Here is an 18,751-nt window from a genome sequence, read left to right on the forward strand (position 1 = left end):
CCCGTGGTACCTGGTTTCAGGACCTAATGAAGCTCAGGTTCTTGAAGTCTTATTGTGAGATGTGATGTGGTTAGTTTTTATGGGCTGGGTAATTTCATATGCTAATGAGTGGGAGGATTTTTCCAACTATTTTGGGGACCGGGTGGAGATTTCCAGGAATTGGGTCACCACCCACTCCTTGGTCTTTTGACAGTGCCTTGGAACCTTCCTGGTGCCTCTGGGTGTGTCATTTAGCTTGCTGATTGAGGATCAAGGTTGAGTCTTAGACCCATTCGGTGTTAATTGGTTTATGTTGCATCCTTGGGCTATGTCATTCTCTCAAAAGTTGTGCCCTGCCCCCTTTTCTCCTGTTACAAAACCCCAGAACAGAACACTTCTATTCTAACACCTGAACTGACTCACCTGGCCTGGCTTGAGTTACCTGCCCAGCTGGACTCTGTGGCCATGAAGGTATGGCTCTCTGATTAACCACAACCGAGTCACAACAGTGCTGATAAATGTCTAACATGGCTTTTTGGGAAAATAAAGGTTTGATTTTGGTATTCCTTGGTGGTCCAATGGTTCAGACTCCACATCCACTGCTTGGGGTCCAGGTTCCATCCCTGGTCAATGAACTAAGATCCCATAAGCCTTGCTGCATGGCTGAAAAATAAAACGAAAGGTTTGATTCATAGAATTTGCCAAGTTCTGTGGTGTAAATACTCCTACCACAACCAATTCAAGTTACCAATGTGGTGTCAACTGCCTTACAATGCTCCTATAATTTCACCAGCAGCTCTTGTGAGCCTGTGTGTGAGCTGTGAGTCAGCTCATGCACAGCACTTGCTCACAAGTCCACCCTTTAGCCCAGGCAATTAAGCCACTCCATGCATTCCATGTGGACTGAGAGTGGGAAAGGTGTGGTTCCTTAGAGGAAAATCAGGGTGTGGTTATAGGAATAAGAGTGATCAGATGCTGAAGTGGCAAAAACAACACAGGTCCATCCAGTGTCCAGTGACATCCATCCATCAGATTTTTTTTTTTAGTTCTACTGGTTTATTTCTACCAACCCATCACCCTCCACCCTCATGCACACATGCTCAGTCATGTAACCCCATGGACTGCAGCCCACCAGGCTCCTCTGTCCATGGACTTTTCCAGGCAAGAATACTGGAGTGGGTTGCCATTTCCTTCTCCACATCCATCAGATTAAAAAAAAAAAAATTTGGCTGCATCAATTCTTCGTCGTGGCACATGGGATCTTTAGCTGCATAAGAACTCTGAGTTGCAGCATGTAGGTTCTTAGTTCCCTGACCAGGGATCGAACTCGGGCCCCCCCGTATTGGGAGCTTGGAGTCTTAGCCACTGGACCACCAAGGAAGTCCCTCCAACCATCGTGTTGTATTAGTTCACATTCGCAGCCTTCCTGCTGAGTAAGACATGTCCTCAAAAACCTTAAACTAGTAAGCCCTTATTCTCATGCTCCTGGGTCAGCAGATCGTGGCTGGGCTCAGCGGGCCAGTCCTGCCTCAGGCTGCAGGTATGCTGGGCTGAGTCGGCCCCGCGTGTTCTTTGTCCTTTGTGGACCAGCGGCTCCTTGAGACCTGTTCATCATGCATCCATAGGAGCTCCCGAGGCCAAGTCAAACTCATGGAAGGCTCTTCTCACAGGACATCTGCTAACATCCCATTGGCTGAAGCAAGTCATGTGGCCGAGCTCAGCTCTGGAACTGAGCAGTGCATTCCACCCACAGTGGGAGGACCTGCAAAGTCACCAGGTGCTCACAGGTTAGTGGAAATCTACTGTGCGTGTTGTGTTATTCGGCAAGTCTCTTTGTTCACTTAAGGCCTCATGATTGTTCCTCCAGGTCAGCAGGTATAGATCTAACTGGTTCTTCTGAATATTTGAATCAAATTCCATCCTAGAAACACACCACAGTTTATCAACTATTCTACTATTGTGTATGTTTATATTATCAGGTGTTTTTTTTTTGCTTCAAACATTCTGCAGTAAATATCTTGGTACATATATCTGTATATATTCTTTTTCTAGAGCAGGGATCAGAACACAGGTTCCACAGATCAAATGCAGCCCAGCACCTATTTTTGTAAATGAACTTTTATTGGAACACAGCCAAACTTATTCACTTGCATAATTTCTATAACTGCTCTCTCACTACCCTGGCAGGGCTGAGTCATTAATGCAAAAACTGGATGGGTCACAAAGCCTAAAGTGTTTACTCTCTGACTCTTTACAGAGAAAGTTTGCTAATCCCTGTTCCATAAGGTAGAGTTCCCACTATGGAGACGCTGGTTAAAAGGAAAAGAGTATGTGTTTTAAAATGTTTAATAGATACTGACATAATTATTTCCCAGCAGTAAAAATATTCCTTCTTTATTTTTTATTATTTGAAAAATTATTTATTTGCCTGTGCTGGGTCTTAGCTGTGGCATGTAGGATCTAGTTCTCTGACCAGGGATTGAACCTGTGCCCTCTGCATTGGGAGCTTGGCATATTAGCCACTGAATCACCGGGGAAGTCCCAGAATATTCCTCCTTTTTTTGTTGTTGTTCTTTTTTTATTTTATATATTTTTAAAGAATATCTTTTCTTTATTAAAGTTATACACACTGTTGTAGGTGAAAGTGTTAGTTACTTAGTCCTGTCCGATTCCCTGTGACCCCATGGATTATAGCCCTCCAGGCTCCTCTGTCTATGAAATTCTCCAGCCAAGAATACTGGAGTATGTAGCCATTCCCTTCTCCAGGGAATCTTCCCAACCCAGGGATCGAACCCTGTGGTCTCTTACCTTGCAGGTGGACTCTTTACCGTCTGAGTCACCAGGGAAGGTATAATTAAATATAGAAGTATATAAAGAAGAAAACACACTCCTCCACTGCTCGAATTATCAGTTTGGTATGGCATTTCCAATCAATAAAATCAATGCAGACACACACACACACACACACACACACACACACACACACACAGAGTTCCTTATCTCCTTCTCTCCCCACTCTTTTTTTTTTAAAGACGAGAATGAGATCAGTTTGTTCCTATAGCTATTATCCCTGAAACATTTTTGTATTACTCTGCTCTCTTTCCAATGGCTCCTGTCCAGAGAGATCACTGCAGGTGTTTGGACACAAAAGTCCTAGGAGGCAGTGCCCTTAAAAGTAGAAATTCCATTCATCATGTTGAATCTTAGACTACTTGTTGGCTCTGAGAAGATAATAACCACCTGTTTCAATGCTCTCTGTCCCTGAAGAAGCCGTATTTGTATGACTCGTGCTTCAGGTCATCTGGTGGCGTCTCAGTTCAGTGAGTTAAAAATGCAAAGTATGTATTGTAGCCTGCGAAGCCCTCGGTGACCTGGCTCTCAGCCACTCTTCTGGGGCTGTTCTCCCCCGGATTGTCTGTGCCGTCTTTCACTTCCTCAAAGTTGCACCAGGCCCTTTCCGGGTTTGTCCTGGGTTGGCCGGGATTCTTTCAGTTACAGGAGGCAGAAACCCAGGTCAGAGTGGCTGAAGCCCAAAGGAGCTTCTTGACTTGTGTGATGGAAAAGCCCCAGAGAGAAAGTTAGAATAAAGACTGGACGCCTCATCCCCGTGGGTTATCTCTGCCCTCTACCGTACTATCTTTATTCTCAGTCTTTCCCAAAGGGATGTGAAGACTCAGCTTGCATCCTAATGAGCTACCCTAGTGGAAAGAGTGGTACTTTCGCTTCCTCCCAATCGCCCTAGAGAAGGACCTATGGATGACACATACTGAGTCAGCTGGGATCGAGTGACTATCTCTGAACCAATCGCTGTGACGATTTGTGGATAACTAGGTATCAGGATACACTGATTAGCCAATCCCAGGTCTTATCTCCCACCGGCCCCACCAGCCCTGAGGCAGAATCTCCTCACCAGCAACTCAAGCACCACAACCAGGGAGTTTGCCCAACGGAAACCAAGGTGCTGCTACCTGAAGCAGGAAAGTGGCTGCTGGCAGGCAGAAAGAATGCCCTTCAGACATACTGTTCCCTCTGCGGCCTCCATCACCTTCCACCTTGATAACAGGGTTCTTCTCTGTAACTTTGGTACAAGGCAAACGATTGAAAATGGCACTACTGTCTATCGAAACAAAGGATTGGCAGTAATCGTGGCTTTCAAAATATGGTTTTAAGAGCAGCAGCAGCAGCACTTGGAAATTTGCTAGGAATGCACGTTCTCAGGCCCCACCCTCCTTTTACTGAGTGGGCCCTGCAGTCTGTGTTTTAAATACGCATGTAAGTTAGAACCACCGAGTTTGAATACTAAAGCTGACTCATAAAATAGAAAGCTATTGGACATTGCAGTTTCAGAAACCATTTCCTTAGAGGCTCAGAATTTGAATAACAGCAAGTTGCTCATTGGTTACAAAAGCTCCAATCACTTTTCTGGCGCTGAGTTTAGCTGTTCAGGCTGTCTTGTGCCATTGTTCCCGTGGCTTCTGTGGCAGCCATTACAGGTAACTTTCAACTTCCAAGTTCAAAACTCTTCTCTTTGGGACTTTCATGGCGGTCCAGTGGTTAAGTATCTGTCTTCCAATGCAGGGGACTCGAGTTCAATCCTTGGTCAGGGAACTAAGATCTCACATGCTGTGGGGCAGCTAAACCTGAGGGCCACAACTCCTGAGCCTGTGTACCATGACTAAAAGCCTGCTCACAGCAAGGAAGACCCAGTGCAGCCAAAAATAAATGATAAATAAAATTTTAAAAATAAATAAAAAGTAAATTTTTAAAAAAAGAAGGAAAAAAAATAAAAAGAAAGAGCAAGTCTTCTCCCTTACCTAGAGGCCAGAAGGCTGAAAATGACATTTCCAGCTCCTTCTCTCCTTGAAGCTAGGGGTGTCTGTATAAAAGGAAATCTGCTGGGGTCCTGGTTCAATCCCTGGTCAGGGAACTAAAATCTTCACAAGCACAAACTGCAGTATGGCACCCCCCGCCCCCCCCCAAAAAAAACCCCCAAGGGCAAGTGTACTGACTTCAAATTAAAAGAAAGAGAAAAAACATAAAACAGGAATGAATATGACTATAAAACAGAATTTTATAGCAGCATTATTAATTGTGAAAGCCAGTCTTCATAAAAATGCCTCTATATATGGAAAGCTGTATGTCGGGTAGATTATCTCACTTTGCAAGAATGCAAAGTGATGTGTGGTAACTGCCAAGAAGCTGCAGCCCACAGCAAATTCAATGAATAATAATCGAATCATTTAAATTACAAAAATAATGGCAGAATTTTCTACAACAAAACAAATAATGCAAATGTGGGTACACTTGAAAATTTCTTATAAGACATGAGGTAGCGGTGGTGGTTACGTTGCTGAGTCGTGTCCGACTCTGGCGATCCTATGGACTGTATGCAACCGCCAGGCTCCTCTGTCCAGGGAATTCTCCAGGCAAGAGTACTGGAATGGGTTGCCATTTCCTTCTCCAAGGGATCTTCCCAACCCAGGAATCCAACCAAGGTCTGCCTACATTGCAGGCAGATTCTTTACCAACTGAGCTGAGACTGGTAAGTGGGACGCTGCAAATTCAAAGGTCCTTAAAATAGCTGTGCTTGGGCTTCCTTGGTGGCTCAGTGGTAAAGAATCTGCCTGCCAATACAGGAGATGTGGGTTTGATCCCTGGTCCAGGAAGATCCCACATGTCAAGGAACAACTAAACCCCTGTGCCACAACCGTTGAGCCTAAGCTCTGAATCAAGAGAAGCCACTGCAATGAGAAGCCCGAGCGCCACAATTAGAAAGTAGACCCTGCTCTCTGCAACTGGAGAAAGCCCCGGGCAGCCAAAAATAAATAAATGAATAAATCTTAGGAAAAGTAGCCGTGCGCACTCTCACACAGTAACTGTGCTGCATAATCAACGTAGGGCATCTTCTCTAGAGTTTGGTGAAACTGATTATACATAAACCAATTAAATATCCAAGCTCTTAAAATGAGCTTTAGAAGCAGGTAGACCGAACAGTTAGCTTTTTTGTTTGAAGCATCGGCCTTCCAGGGTAAGCGCTGTGACTGCCTCCAGTATCAGTTCACTTCTTCTCTGTTACTTAAGTCACTGTGATTTTTGTATCACTCATCACCAAAATGAGTCAAAATTGACACACAGCTAGGTGTAATTTTTTAAAAACATACACATATGAAAAGCATATTTTATTGGTGGTGGGGGCTACACATATGGATACAGGTGCCCAAACTCATCTAACTGTGCATTGAAATTTTTATTGTACATAAATTTCATCTCAAAGTTGGAGAAGAGAGAAATAAAGCACAATAGATATTTTTAATTATTTATTTTTGGCTATGCTGGGTCTTTGCTCCTGCACGGGCTTTTCTCTAGCTGGGGTGCGGGGGCTTCTCATTGTGGTGGCTTCTCTTGTAGGAGAGCCTGGACTCTAGGACACGTGGGCTTCAGTCGTTGCAGCCCCCAGGCTCTCAAGCCCTGGCTGTAGTGTGGCATCTGGGCTTAGGTGCTCTGAGACACGTGGGATCTTCCTGGACTGAGAATCGAACCTGTGTCTCCTGCTTTGGTAGTTCAGATTCTTTACCACTGAGCCACCAGGGAAGCCCAATATTTTTTTTCTTTTAAATGTAAAGAAAAAGTATCTGGGCACTTCTCTGCTTGTCCAGTGGTTAGGGAATTGTGCTTCCACTGCAGGAGGCATGGGTTTGATCCCTGGTTGAGGAACTAAGAGCCCACAAACTGCACAGTGAAGCAAAAAAAAAAAAAACACAAAAACCAGAACCCAACTGTGTTTTAGTCAGGATTTTTTCAAGAAACAGAACCAATAGAATATATATACATATATATATGTGTGTGTGTGTATCTTTATGTAAAAAATAAGAAATTGACTCACCTGATTATGAGGTTGGTGTGCCAAAATCGGCAGAGCTGATGTCCCCGTTCAAGTCCAACGGCCAGCATAGAACAGGCAAAGCTCATGTCTCAGTTTGAAGGCTGGCAAGCAGGAGAATTCTCTCCTACTGGAGGAGAGTCAGTCTTGTGTTCTACCCAGGCCTTTACAGGATTGGATAAAGCCTACCCACACTATGGAGGCCCATCTGCTTTATTCAGTCTACCAATTTAAATGTTAATCTCATCTTAAAACACCCTAACACAAACAGTAGCTGCAGTACTGTTTGACCAAATATCTGGGCACACCGTGGCCTGGACTCTGCTAAGTCGCTTCAGTCGTGTCCGACTTTTTGTGACCCCATGGACTGTAGCCCACCATGTTCCTCTCTCCGTGGGGATTCTCCAGGCAAGAATTCTGGAGTGTGTTGCTGTGCCCTCCTCCAGGGGGTCTTCCCGACCCAAGGGTTGAACCCGAGTCTCTTGTGTCTCCTGCACTGGCAGGCAAGTTCTTTACCACGAGCGCCACCTTGGAAGCCCCTATGGTCGGGTCAAGTTGACACATGACATTAACTCTCATACTGAGTGTATTGTACCAGTATGAAAGCAAAACAGAAAAGGAAGCTCATGTTGCTTTGCATGATGTGCCTATAAGCTTGCTTTTCTTTTAATTTATCCCTGAAAAAGGTGTGCATATATATGGAAACTATTCAAACTGCAACACAAATTTCTATAATTAAAATGCTTGACCTGCTGACCATAGTCATTCCCTCTGGAATGACCGTTTTTTTTGTGTGTGTTCTTTTGAACTATGCATGTGCAGGTGTAATTCTGTGTGTGTTTGGAGGATATTAAACCAATGTATAAAAATACACGGGTCCTAGGACGAGACACTCTATAGGCCCAAGATCCAGGGCCTGGCCTGGAGAGTGAGGTCATAGGGTCCCTTACGAAGTGTAGAAAGCCTTCTTCTTCTGCCTCTCATAGCAGGCTTCTGCCTGGGACTGGGAGCCCTTGTGGAAAAGGCAGGCACGATTGAGAACAACGGGCTTCAAACCAGGATGCAGGTGCCCATTGGGAGCTGCGAAGAGTTTAAGGGAATCCGTGTACAGCTCCTCAACTTCCCTTTGCACATTTCTCTCCAGCTGTTGTTTTATTTTTCCCCCTACTGCTCCTGCATAATAACTGTTCTCTCCCTTTACAAAGGAAAGTCACACTTCTCCCCATTCCTGAGCAACTTTTATTATGGTTAATTGTCCCAAGGTGTAAAAATTTTCATAGCACCACCCAAAAATGCAATTTGAGAGATTGGTAACCATTATTCCTCTTTAAGTGATCCAGAACAAAAGTTTTAAAACTTTTAATAAGAACACTTTTGGTCACAGGAAACTTTTTGAAAAATAAATTATGTCTATACATATATATTTACTTATGGCCTACATGGCTTTCGGGATCTTAGTTTCCAGCCCAGGGACTGAACCCATACCCCCTGCAGTGGAAGGTTGGAGTCTTAACCATTGGATTTCCAAGGGAAGACCTGGTCACAGGAAAGTTTAAAAAAATATTAATTTCAATCCTTAAACATATTATTTCCAAGGAGGGCAAAAGAGTGATCAATAAAAGACTCTAAAGCACAGACTTATAATACCTTAGGATAAAATATTGTTGGAGGAGCAGAATGCAAATTAAAGAACCACAGTGGGTGAAGTAAAACTGCCATTCTGTTGTTTGTGGCTTTTTTTTAATGGATAGAAATCAAATTATTATGGTATTGATATGCTTTAGGGATAATTTTAGGGTGATGAAACTGTTTTGAGATATCAGTACTTACTGTATGCAAACATTACATCATTTTCAGCTGTTCTAGTGATTTGATTTTTTAAAATTGAAGTGTAGTTGATTTATAATATGTTACTTTCAGGTGTACTGACTTTTAAAAATATGCCATAGTTTTCTTTAAAAAAAATATTTTTATTTATTTGGCTGTTCCAGGTCTTAGTTGTGGCATTTCCGTTCTTCAATCTTTGTTGCTTCGTGCAGAATCTTCAACTGTGGCACGTGGGATCTAGTTCCCTGACTAGGGATCGAATCTGGTCCACCTGCCTTGGGCTCAGAGTCGTAGCCGTAGGACCAGCAGGGAAGTCCCCTGCATGGTTTTTTTTTCAACTGAAGTATAGTTGATTTACAGTGTTGTATTAATTTCTTCTATACAACAAGGTGATTCAGCTATACATATATATATTCGTTTTCACATTCTTTTCCATTTTGGTTTATTACAGGTTATTGCATATAGTTCCCTGTGCTACACAGTAGGACCTTGTTGTCTATCCATCCTATATGTAATAGTTTGCCTCTGCTAATTCCAAATTCCCATTCCTTCCCTTCCCCGTCCCCCAACCCCCTTGGCAACCAGAAGTCTGTTCTCCTGCATCATTTTTGAGAATGCCTTCAGAAAAGAAATGACCAAAAAGCTTGAAGACAATTGAGAGAGGGGAAGAGAAAGCCTGAAGTTTTCTGGCTTAGTGGGTCGTGATGGGGGAACAGCCAGGGAGCTGAAAGCCCGGAGCGGAGATGGTGTGAGATGCAGGGAACACGGGAGAAGAGGGCTTTCGCTCATGCCTGATGTGGACTCCATGTGGAGGGGGCTCTGTAAAGTTGCCTCTGCTGATGAAAGACAGTGCAAGTGCGTGGACAGGCAGATGGCAGGCACTCCCAAGACATTCATGCATGCTATCTGCTAGGGGGTAGATTATCGCTTGGCTGGAGGTGACCCTGCAAGTAAGTCCTGGGGAGCAGCCTCAGCAGGGCCTGGGGGAAGGCTAGAGCAGCAACTTAGGAAGGTCTCCAGCACTGGACTGAGCCCACAGTCTAGCCTGGGGCAGCAGACGCCAGGAGAAAGCCCTGTGATGGGACCCAGCCAGCATTTCTTGGAAGATCCCCACTCATCCCCAGCTAAAGGCCCCCTTTGCTGGTGTCCCAAACCCTAAATCATGCTTTTTTGGAACATCTTAGAGAAGGGTTGTACTATGGACTGAGTTATGTCTCTCCCTTCTTCCACAAATTCATACACAAAAGCCCTAACCCTGAATGTGATGACATTGGAGATGAGGCCTTTGGAAGGTAGTAAGTTTTAGATGAGGTCATGAGCGTAGGGTCCTTCTGAAGGAATTAGTGTCTATTTTAAGAAAAGAGCTTGCTCTCCTCTGCCCTCCCTGCCCTGCTCACATGCTGCGCTGTGCTCAGTAGCTAAGTCATGTTGGACTCTTTGAGACTCTGTGGACTGTAGCCCTCCAGGCTTCTCTGTCTGTGGGATTTTCCAGGCGAGAATACTGGAGTGGGTTGCCATTTTCTCCTCCAGGGGATCTTTCTGAACCAGGGATCAAACAAGAGCATTGGCAGGTGGTTTCTTTACCTCTGAGCTACCGGGGAAGCCCTCCCCTAACATGCTGCTGCTGCTGCTGCTAAGTCACTTCAGTCGTGTCCGACTCTGTGCGACCCCATAGACAGCAGCCCACCAGGCTCCCCCGTCCCTGGGATTCTCCAGGCAAGAATACTGGAGTGGTTTGCCATTTCCTTCTCCAATGCATGAAAGTGAAAAGTCAAAGAAGTCACTCAGTCGTGTCCGACTCTTAGCAACCCCATGGACTGCAGCCTACCAGGCTCCTCCGTCCATGGGATTTTCCAGGCAAGAGTACTGGAGTGGGGTGCCATTGCCTTCTCCGCCCTAACATGAGGACACAGCTAAAAAAATAAGTAGCCATCGATAAACCAGGGCGAAGGTTCTTACCAGGAGTGGAATTGGCTGGCACCTTGATCTTGGACTTTTCCAGTCTCCAGAACTGTAGGAAATAACTGTCTTGTCTGAGCACCAGTCTAAGGTATCTTGTCAGAGCAGCTGGAGAAGACTAAGCGTGGGAAGAAACAGCTCTAAAGGGCTTGGTATTCACTTGACTTCTCCAAGGAAAGCCTGAATTGCCCAAGTAAACTGTTAAAAACTATATTTCTCAGTCGGGGCTGGAAAATGGCATCTCCTGGGCCTTTAGCAAGATGCCTGTGCCTGAACCCCCTTCTCAGAGGTTCTTACTTCATTTCTGTGGGGTGCAGTCTTGGTATCAGAGCCTTCAAAATCCCCAGGTGATTCTAGTATGTAGCCAGGAACAGAACCACTGGTGTAAAGAATGAGACGAGGCCAACATTATTTCTTTTACCTCCAAGCTTCTCTCTCTTTTTAACAATTTTTATTTTATATTGGAGTATAGTGATTTACAATGTTGTGTTAGTTTCAGGGGTACAGCAAAGTTTTACAGTTGTAAATATTCATTTATTTATCCTTTTCAGATTCTTTTCCCATACAGGTTATCACAGAATATCGCATAGGATGCCCTGTTCTATACAGTAGGTCCTTGATGATTATCTATTTTATAAATATATAGCAGTGTGTATATGTTAATCCCAAACTCCTAATTTATCCCGCCCCCACCTTTCCCCTTGGTAATCATAAATTTGTGGTCTATGTCCCTGAGTCTGTTTCTGTTTTGTAAATAAGTTCATTTGTGTAGTTTTTTTAGATTCTACATAAAAGTGATATCATATGATATTTGTCTTTCTCTTTCTGACTTTCTTCACTCAGTATGATAATCTCCAGGTCCACCCATGTTGCTGCAAATGGCATTATTTCATTCTTTTTTACGGCTGAGTAATATTCCGCTGTATATGTGCACCACATCTTTATCCGCTCGTCTGTCAATGAGCAAGTAGGTTGCTTCCATGTCATGGCTGTTGTAAATAGTGTTTCAGTGAACTTTGTGATGTGTGTACCTTTATAAATCCTGTTTGGTTTTTTTTTCTGGATATATGCCTAGGAGTGGGATTGCTGAATCATGTAGTAGTTTTTAAGGAAACTTCACAGTGTTCTCCTTAGTGGCTGTACAAATTTACATTCCTACCAACAGTGTAGGAGGGTTCCCTTTTCTCCACACCCTGTCCTGCCCACTTTTCATTAGAATTGGGATTCTAATCAAAAGTTCTTTGGTGACACAGCTTACATGCAGGGTCCACACAGACAGATGTGTTGAATGTGAACTGCAGAAAAGCACCTGTCTGAAGGAGTTGAAAACTGAGCTTTGCACTGGTCAACTTCAGTTCATTTCAGTCTCTCAGTTGTGTCTGACTCTTTGCGACCCCTTGGACTGCAGCACGCCAGGTTTCCCTGTCTTTCACCACCTCCTGGAGCCTGCTCAAACTTGTGTCTATTGAGTCGGTGATGCCATCTAACCATCTCATCCTCTGTTGTCCCTTTCTCCTCCTGCCTTCAATCTTTCCCAGCACCAGGGTCTTTTCAAATGAGTCAGTTCTTCACATCAGGTGGCCAGAGTATTGGAGTTTCAGCTTCAGCATCAGTCCTTCTAATGAATATTCAGGACTGTTTTCCTTTAGGATTGACTGGTTGGATTTCCTTGCAGTTGAAGGGACTCTCAAGAGTCTTTTCCAACACCACAGTTCCAAAGCATCAATTCTTCGGTGCTCAGCTTTCTTTATGGTCCAACTCTCACATCCATACATGACTACAGGAAAAACCATAGCTTTAACCAGATGGACCTTTGTCAGCAAAGTGATGTCTCTGCTTTTTAATATGCTGTCTAGGTTGGTCATAGCTTTTCTTCCAAGGAGCAAGCGTCTTTTAATTTCATGGCTGCAGTCACCATCTGCAGTGATTTTGGAGCCCAAGAAAATAAAGTCTGTAATTGTTTCCCCATCTATTTGCCATGAAATGATGGGACCGGATGCCATGATCTTCACTTCTCGAATGTTGAATTTTAAGCCAACTTTTTCACTCTCCTCTTTCACTTGCATCAAGAGGCTCTTTAGTTCTTCTTCCCTTTCTGCCATAAGGGTCGTGTCATCTGCATATCTGAGGTTATTGATATTTCTTCCGGCAATTTGGTTCCAGCTTGTTCTTTATCCAGCCCAGCATTTCACATGATGTGCTCTGCATATAAGTTAAATAAACAGGTTGACAATGTACAGCCTTGATGTACTTCTTTCCCAATTTGGAACCAGTCCATTGTTTCATGTCTGGTTCTAACTGTTGCTTCTTGAGCTCCATACAGATTTCTCAGGAGGCAGGTGAGCTGGTCAGGTATTCCCATCTCTTGAAGAATTTATGACAGTTTTTTGTATTCCACACAGTCAAAGGCTTTGGCATAGTCAATAAAGCAGAAATAGATGATTTTTCTGGAACTCTCTTGCTTTTTTTATGATCCAGCAGATGTTGGCAATTTGATCTCTGGTTCCTCTGCCTTTTCTAAAACCAGCTTGAACATCTGGAAGTTCACGGTTCACATACTGTTGAAGCCTGTCTTGGAGAATTTTGAGCATTACTTTACTAGCATGTGAGATGAGTGCAATTGGGCGGTAGTTTGAGCATTCTTTGGCATTGCCTTTCTTTGGGATTGGAATGAAAACTGATCTTTTCCAGTCCTGTGACCACTGCTGAGTTTTCCAAATTTGGTGGCATATTGAGTGCAGCACTTTCACAGCATCATCTTTTAGGATTTGAAATAGCTCAACTGGAATTCCATCACCTCCACTAGCTTTGTTCATAGTGATGCTTCCTAAGGCCCACTTGACTTCACATTCCAGGATATCTGGCTCTAGGTGAGTGATCACACCATCGTGATTATCTGGATCATGAAGGTCTTTTTTGTATAGTTCCTCTGTGTATTCTTGCCACCTGTTCTTTATATCTTCTGCTTCTGTTAGGAGGGAAAAAAAGCCTTTCATAGGGGACTTTTTAGTTGCTCCTTGGCATGTGGGAGCTTCCTGGATCAGGGATTAAACCTGTGTCTCCTGCATTGGCAGGCTGATTCTTTACCACTGAGCCAACAGGGAAGGCCCCAGAGGGGACCTTTTAAAAACTTACAGAAAAGTCCCTTCTCATTAGGCTGGGGGAGGTAGCCTGTAAAAATATGTATAAACTCAACATTCTTTACTTTCTTCACAAGGTGGGAGCTGCCCAAAGATTGTAGTCTATGAACAAGGTCCCACCTGTGGAGTTAGTTATTTGGTTTGGTCCAGGCAGTATTTTGATGCAAAGACAATTGTTACATAAAAACCCAAATTTCCTGTTCCTCTTTAAAAGTAAGATCTGGAAAGGACAGCATCTCATTTCTACAAGGCAACAAAATGCTGCTGCCAGAGCGTATGGTCCTGATTTTTCCACAGTCCCCACCATGCCCTGTTGTCTCCTATTAGCTAGATTTACTCATTCACTTTACAACTCATATGAAGTGTTTGGTTTATGAGCTCTGCTCTCCCATCCTACACCTCGCTTTCTTCATTCAATCATGTCTCTTAGAGATTTTTCTAACTGTAAAGTTGCCTCATCTTTTAAATGGCTGCATGCTGTTCCTTTGGATCTCTGACTTAGAGCATTCCTGTTAATGAACATTTAGGTTGCATCCAACTTTTTACTACTACAAACAGTGCTGTAGTGATTATCTTTTCTCATGCGTTTTACATAGGCAATGGTGTGCCTAAATAGGCTGTACCTGTCCAGAGAGTCAGTTGTTCAAAACTCATTAGGAGCCAGTTGCTGAACTCCAGGTAGCTTGAAATCAGCAATGGCAAAACGATTGTGTATTTACACCACAGGAATTGGAAAATGCTACAAATCAGAGTGTCCCCTACCACCTTGCCCTGGAAAGCCTTTATACCAGTACACCTTTGCCAAAAGGAATTCTAAATAGTTCCAAAGATCAGGAGTCAGAGAGCAAAGCCAGTTAGCACCATGAAATCAGAACAAGCTCTGGCTGGTAGGGAGATACTTGTTGGTTAGGGGAGGAATTGAGGTCTGGGTAGCTGATTGACTTTTTTCCCGAGCTACGGACCCTTTGAAGTAAAAACTAGGGTACTGAGGGGGTGGAAATTCTTTTTTTTTAATTTTAACTTATTTTTAAAAATTTATTATTTATTTGGCTGCACCAGGTCTTAGGTGTGGCACGCAAGATTTTCCATCTTCATTGCAGCATGCGGAATCTTTAGAGGCAGCCTGTGGGCTCTAGTTTTCTGACCAGGGATCAAACACAGGCCTCCTGCATTGGAAGCATGCAGTCTTAGCCACTGCACCACCAGGGAAGTCCCCTTTAAAAAAAAAATTAAAAGTATAATTGACCTAAAACACTGTTAGTTCCAAATGTACAATATAGTGATTAATACTTTTGAATATTATAAAATGATCACCACAAGGGTGGGGATTCTTAGTCATATACGTGCTCACAGATTTTGATTTAGTACTCAAATGCCCAGGCGACTAGGATAATGGTATTGCTTAGAGCTGAGGTCAAAGTTTATTGGTGGTGGTGGTTTCGTCACTAAGTTGTGTCTGACTCTTGCGACCCCATGGGCTGTAAGCTGCCAGGCTCCCCTGTCCATGGGATTCTCCAGGCAAGAATACTGCAGTAGGTTGCCATTTCCTTCAGGGGATCTTCCTGTCCTAGGGATCGAACCTGGGTCTCCTGCATAGCAGACAGATTTTTTTTTTTTTTTTTTTTTTTTACCAACTGAGCTATGAGAGAAGCCCCATTATTACACAAGGTCAAAGATTCTTGCCCTGTTTGTGGTAGGCATCAAATAGGAAAATGGATGCAGATATTTGGAAAAGTATAACTAGCCTCCCAGAAACATTAGGTAGATGCTAGAAAATCCCCCGGAGAAGGCAATGGCACCCCACTCCAGTACTCTTGCCTGGAATATCCCATGGATGGAGGAGCCTGGTAGGCTGCAGTCCATGGGGTCGCTAAGAGTCGGACACGACTGAGCGACTTCACTTTCACTTTTCACTTTCGTGCATTGGAGAAGGAAATGGCAACCCATTCCAGTGTTCTTGCCTGGAGAATCCCAGGGATGGAGGAGCCTGGTGGGCTGCCGTCTATGGGGTCGCACAGAGTTGGACACGACTGAAGCAACTTAGCAGCAGCAGCAGCAGAAAATCCCCACACAATGGTTTCTTCTATAATAATTAACGCTTTTCCATGGAAAAATCAAGTCCTTCTTGGCCCTGGCAGAGTAGCATTGCAGTGTGCAGTGCTTTGTCCCTGCATTGCCTGAACATCCAGCATTTCATGCCCCAGGAAAGGAAAGATACAGAAAAGGGGGGCGGGGGGAAATGCCCCGCACCCACCCTGTTTTTGATAACTGTGTTTGTGGAGGCTAAAGAGGCAGTTTGGCCTCATCTGATTGTGAACTCGGTTCTTTTTTCAAAATTTGTATTTATTAAAAAAATTTTTTTTAAACTTTGGTGGAGGACTTTCTGGTGGTCCAGTGGTTAAGACTCCGCACTTCCACTGCAGGGGGCTTGGGTCTGATTCCTGGTCGGGGAGCTAAGACCCTGCAGACCGTGTGGCGTGGGCAAGAAAGAAATACCAGTTTTTCATCACTTGAGCGCCTAAGAAGATGGAAGTGGCTTGGGCTCTTCTCAGCCTCTGAGAGGCCCTGTGAAACCTGGTTTCTTAGCTGAGATGGTCTCGCCTACTTCCCTCTCCATGGCCACGTTTTAGCTCCTGTGGTCAACCCTCCAGTGAGGTCATAGGTCGGACCTTTGGAAAGATGGTGTCTTGGGCTAGGTTCCTCTCTGCCAGATGCAAAGATAGCGGTGCAAATAGTCAGCATGGAAGGTGGTTCCAGGGGGCTCCACGAAGGAAGGAGGACGTAAGGCAAGGGAGGGGAAAAAGCCACCACATTTGTGTTGATGAACAGGCTGCCTCCATTACCAAGTGCAAGGCAAGATCCTACAGGGACTTCTGGAAGATTCCAAGGCACATAGGCCGTATCACCGATTTATGCCACCTGAGGGATGAGTGCCACCCCTATCACTTAGGGCTGCTCCTGGGACAGCTTCCCAATACTCTTGCCTGCCCAGAGCAGGGCCCATGCGTGCCAGAGAACATTCTCAGGTGGAGAATCACAGGTGTGTCCAGTAGGTACCCCCAAACTCAGTGGCTAATGTTCCAAGTCCATCTCCAGTGTTTAGGAGGACTCTGGAAATTGCAGTCACTCGTGAACCCCTCAGTCATGAAGTAACCTGGAAAACCTGTGTACTCACCGAGTTACTGATTTATTAAAAAGAATATTAAAGGGTATAAGTCAACAGTCAGGGTTTCCCCCGTGGCTCAGCAGTAAAGAATCTGCCTGCAGTGCAGGAGATGCAGGAGACATTGGTTAGATTCCTGGGTTGGGAAGATCCCCTAGAGGAGAAAATGGCAATCCACTCTAGTATTATTGGCTGGAAAACTCCATGGACGGGGGGCTTAGTGGGCTGCAGTCCATGGGTTTGCAGTCAGACATGACTGAGCACAGTACACACCATCAACAACCAGATGAAGAGATACAGGGAGCAAGGTCCCAGACGAAGAAGCTTCTGTCCTCGTGGAGTGGGGGCCCTGCAAAATGCCACATGGAGGCATTCTCTCTGAGAAAGGACCTCAGAGTTGTCCTTTGGGGGCTTTATGGAGGCTTCATCCCATAGTCACGATTAACTAAGTCATTGGCCAATGCAGACTGGTTCAACCTCAGGTCCCTCCTGTTGTTGTAAACTAAAGTCCCTCAGTTGTGTCTGATTCTTTGCAACCCCATGAACTGCAGCACGCCAGGCCTCCTTGTCCATCACCAACTCCCAGAGTTTACTCAAACTCATGTCCATTGAGTCCGTGATGCCATCCAACCATCTCATCCTCTGTCGTCCCCTTCTCCTCCTGCCTTCAGTCTTTCCCCGCATCAGGGCCTTTTCCAATTAGTCAGTTCTTCACGTCAGGTGGCCAAAGTGTTGGTTTCAGCTTCAGCATCAATCCCTCCAGTGAATATTTGTGGTTGATTTCGTTTAGGGTTGACTGGTTTGATCTTGCAGTCCAAGGGACTCTCAAGAGTCTTCTCCAAAACCAGTTTGAAAGCATCAATTCTTCAGTGCTCAGATGAGACTGAAAATTCCAACCCTCTAATCACAGTTGCTCCTGGCAACCAGCCCCCTGCCCTTGAGTAAGGAACTGAGGACAAGAGACTGAATTTTGGGACTTCCAATGCAGGGATACAGGGGGCACAGGTTCAGTCCCTGGGCTGGGAACTAAGATCCCACATGCTGCATGGCATTGTTCCTCCCTGCCCCCCCCCCCACCAAAAAGACCAAATATTATCCCATTGTTCTTTTTTCAATTAAAAATTTTTTATCTATTTTTAATCAAAGGGTAATTGCTTTACAATACTGTGTTGGTTTCTGTCATGTATCAACATGAATCAGCCATTGGCACATGTATGTTCCCTCCCTCTTGATCCACCCTCCCTGAGTCATATGGCAGATTCCCACTGGCTTTTTTGCATATGGTGATGTTTATGTTTCCATGCTCCTCTTTCCGTCCGTCCTACCCTCTCCTTCCCCCTTTGTGTCCACAAGTCTGTTCTGTTTTGTCTTCGTCTCCATTGCTGCCCTGCAAATAGATTCATCAGTACCATCCTGCTAGATTCCATATCGCTTTATTCTTTTTTTTAAAATGCAATTAACATAAAACCACTTTATTTATTTATTTATGGCTGCCCTGGGTCTTTGTTGCTGTGCGAGGGCTTTCTCTAGTTGTGGCGAGCAGGGGTGACTCCTTGCTGCGGCTAGTGAGCTTCTCGTCGCCGTGGCTCCCCTTGTTTCGGAGCACAGGTTCCAGGTGCACTAGGTTCTAGGGCTTCAGTAGCTGCAGCTCGCTGGCTTGGTATTAGCGAACAGGCTTAGTTGCTCTGCAGCAAGTGGAGTCTTCCTGGACCAGGGATCAAACCCGTGTCCCCTGTATTGGCAGGTGGATTCTTATCCACTGGGCCACCAGGGAAGTCCCCCTGTTGTTCTTATCTTTCAGAC

General features: G+C 44.6%; 2 long non-coding RNA genes across 2 annotated transcripts in view; one reads left to right on the forward strand and one right to left on the reverse strand.

Moving 5' to 3' along the window:
• The first annotated feature begins 370 nt into the window (after window positions 1-370).
• Window positions 371-18,751, forward strand: part of LOC129626045 (uncharacterized) — a 57,319-nt gene continuing 38,938 nt past the window's right edge. The window contains exons 1-2 of the long non-coding RNA XR_008701717.1: window positions 371-450; window positions 1,605-1,766. This is a non-coding gene — a long non-coding RNA (uncharacterized LOC129626045). The remainder of the gene's footprint in view (window positions 451-1,604; window positions 1,767-18,751) is intronic.
• On the reverse strand, window positions 3,944-6,966 carry LOC129626047 (uncharacterized). Its single transcript, XR_008701720.1, has 3 exons — window positions 6,863-6,966; window positions 4,794-4,855; window positions 3,944-4,662 (listed from the first exon to the last, which is right to left on the reverse strand). It is a non-coding gene; the product is annotated as an uncharacterized LOC129626047 (long non-coding RNA).

This window comes from Bubalus kerabau, chromosome 13 (assembly GCF_029407905.1).
Source record: "Bubalus kerabau isolate K-KA32 ecotype Philippines breed swamp buffalo chromosome 13, PCC_UOA_SB_1v2, whole genome shotgun sequence".
Classification (NCBI taxonomy): Eukaryota; Metazoa; Chordata; class Mammalia; order Artiodactyla; family Bovidae; genus Bubalus; species Bubalus kerabau.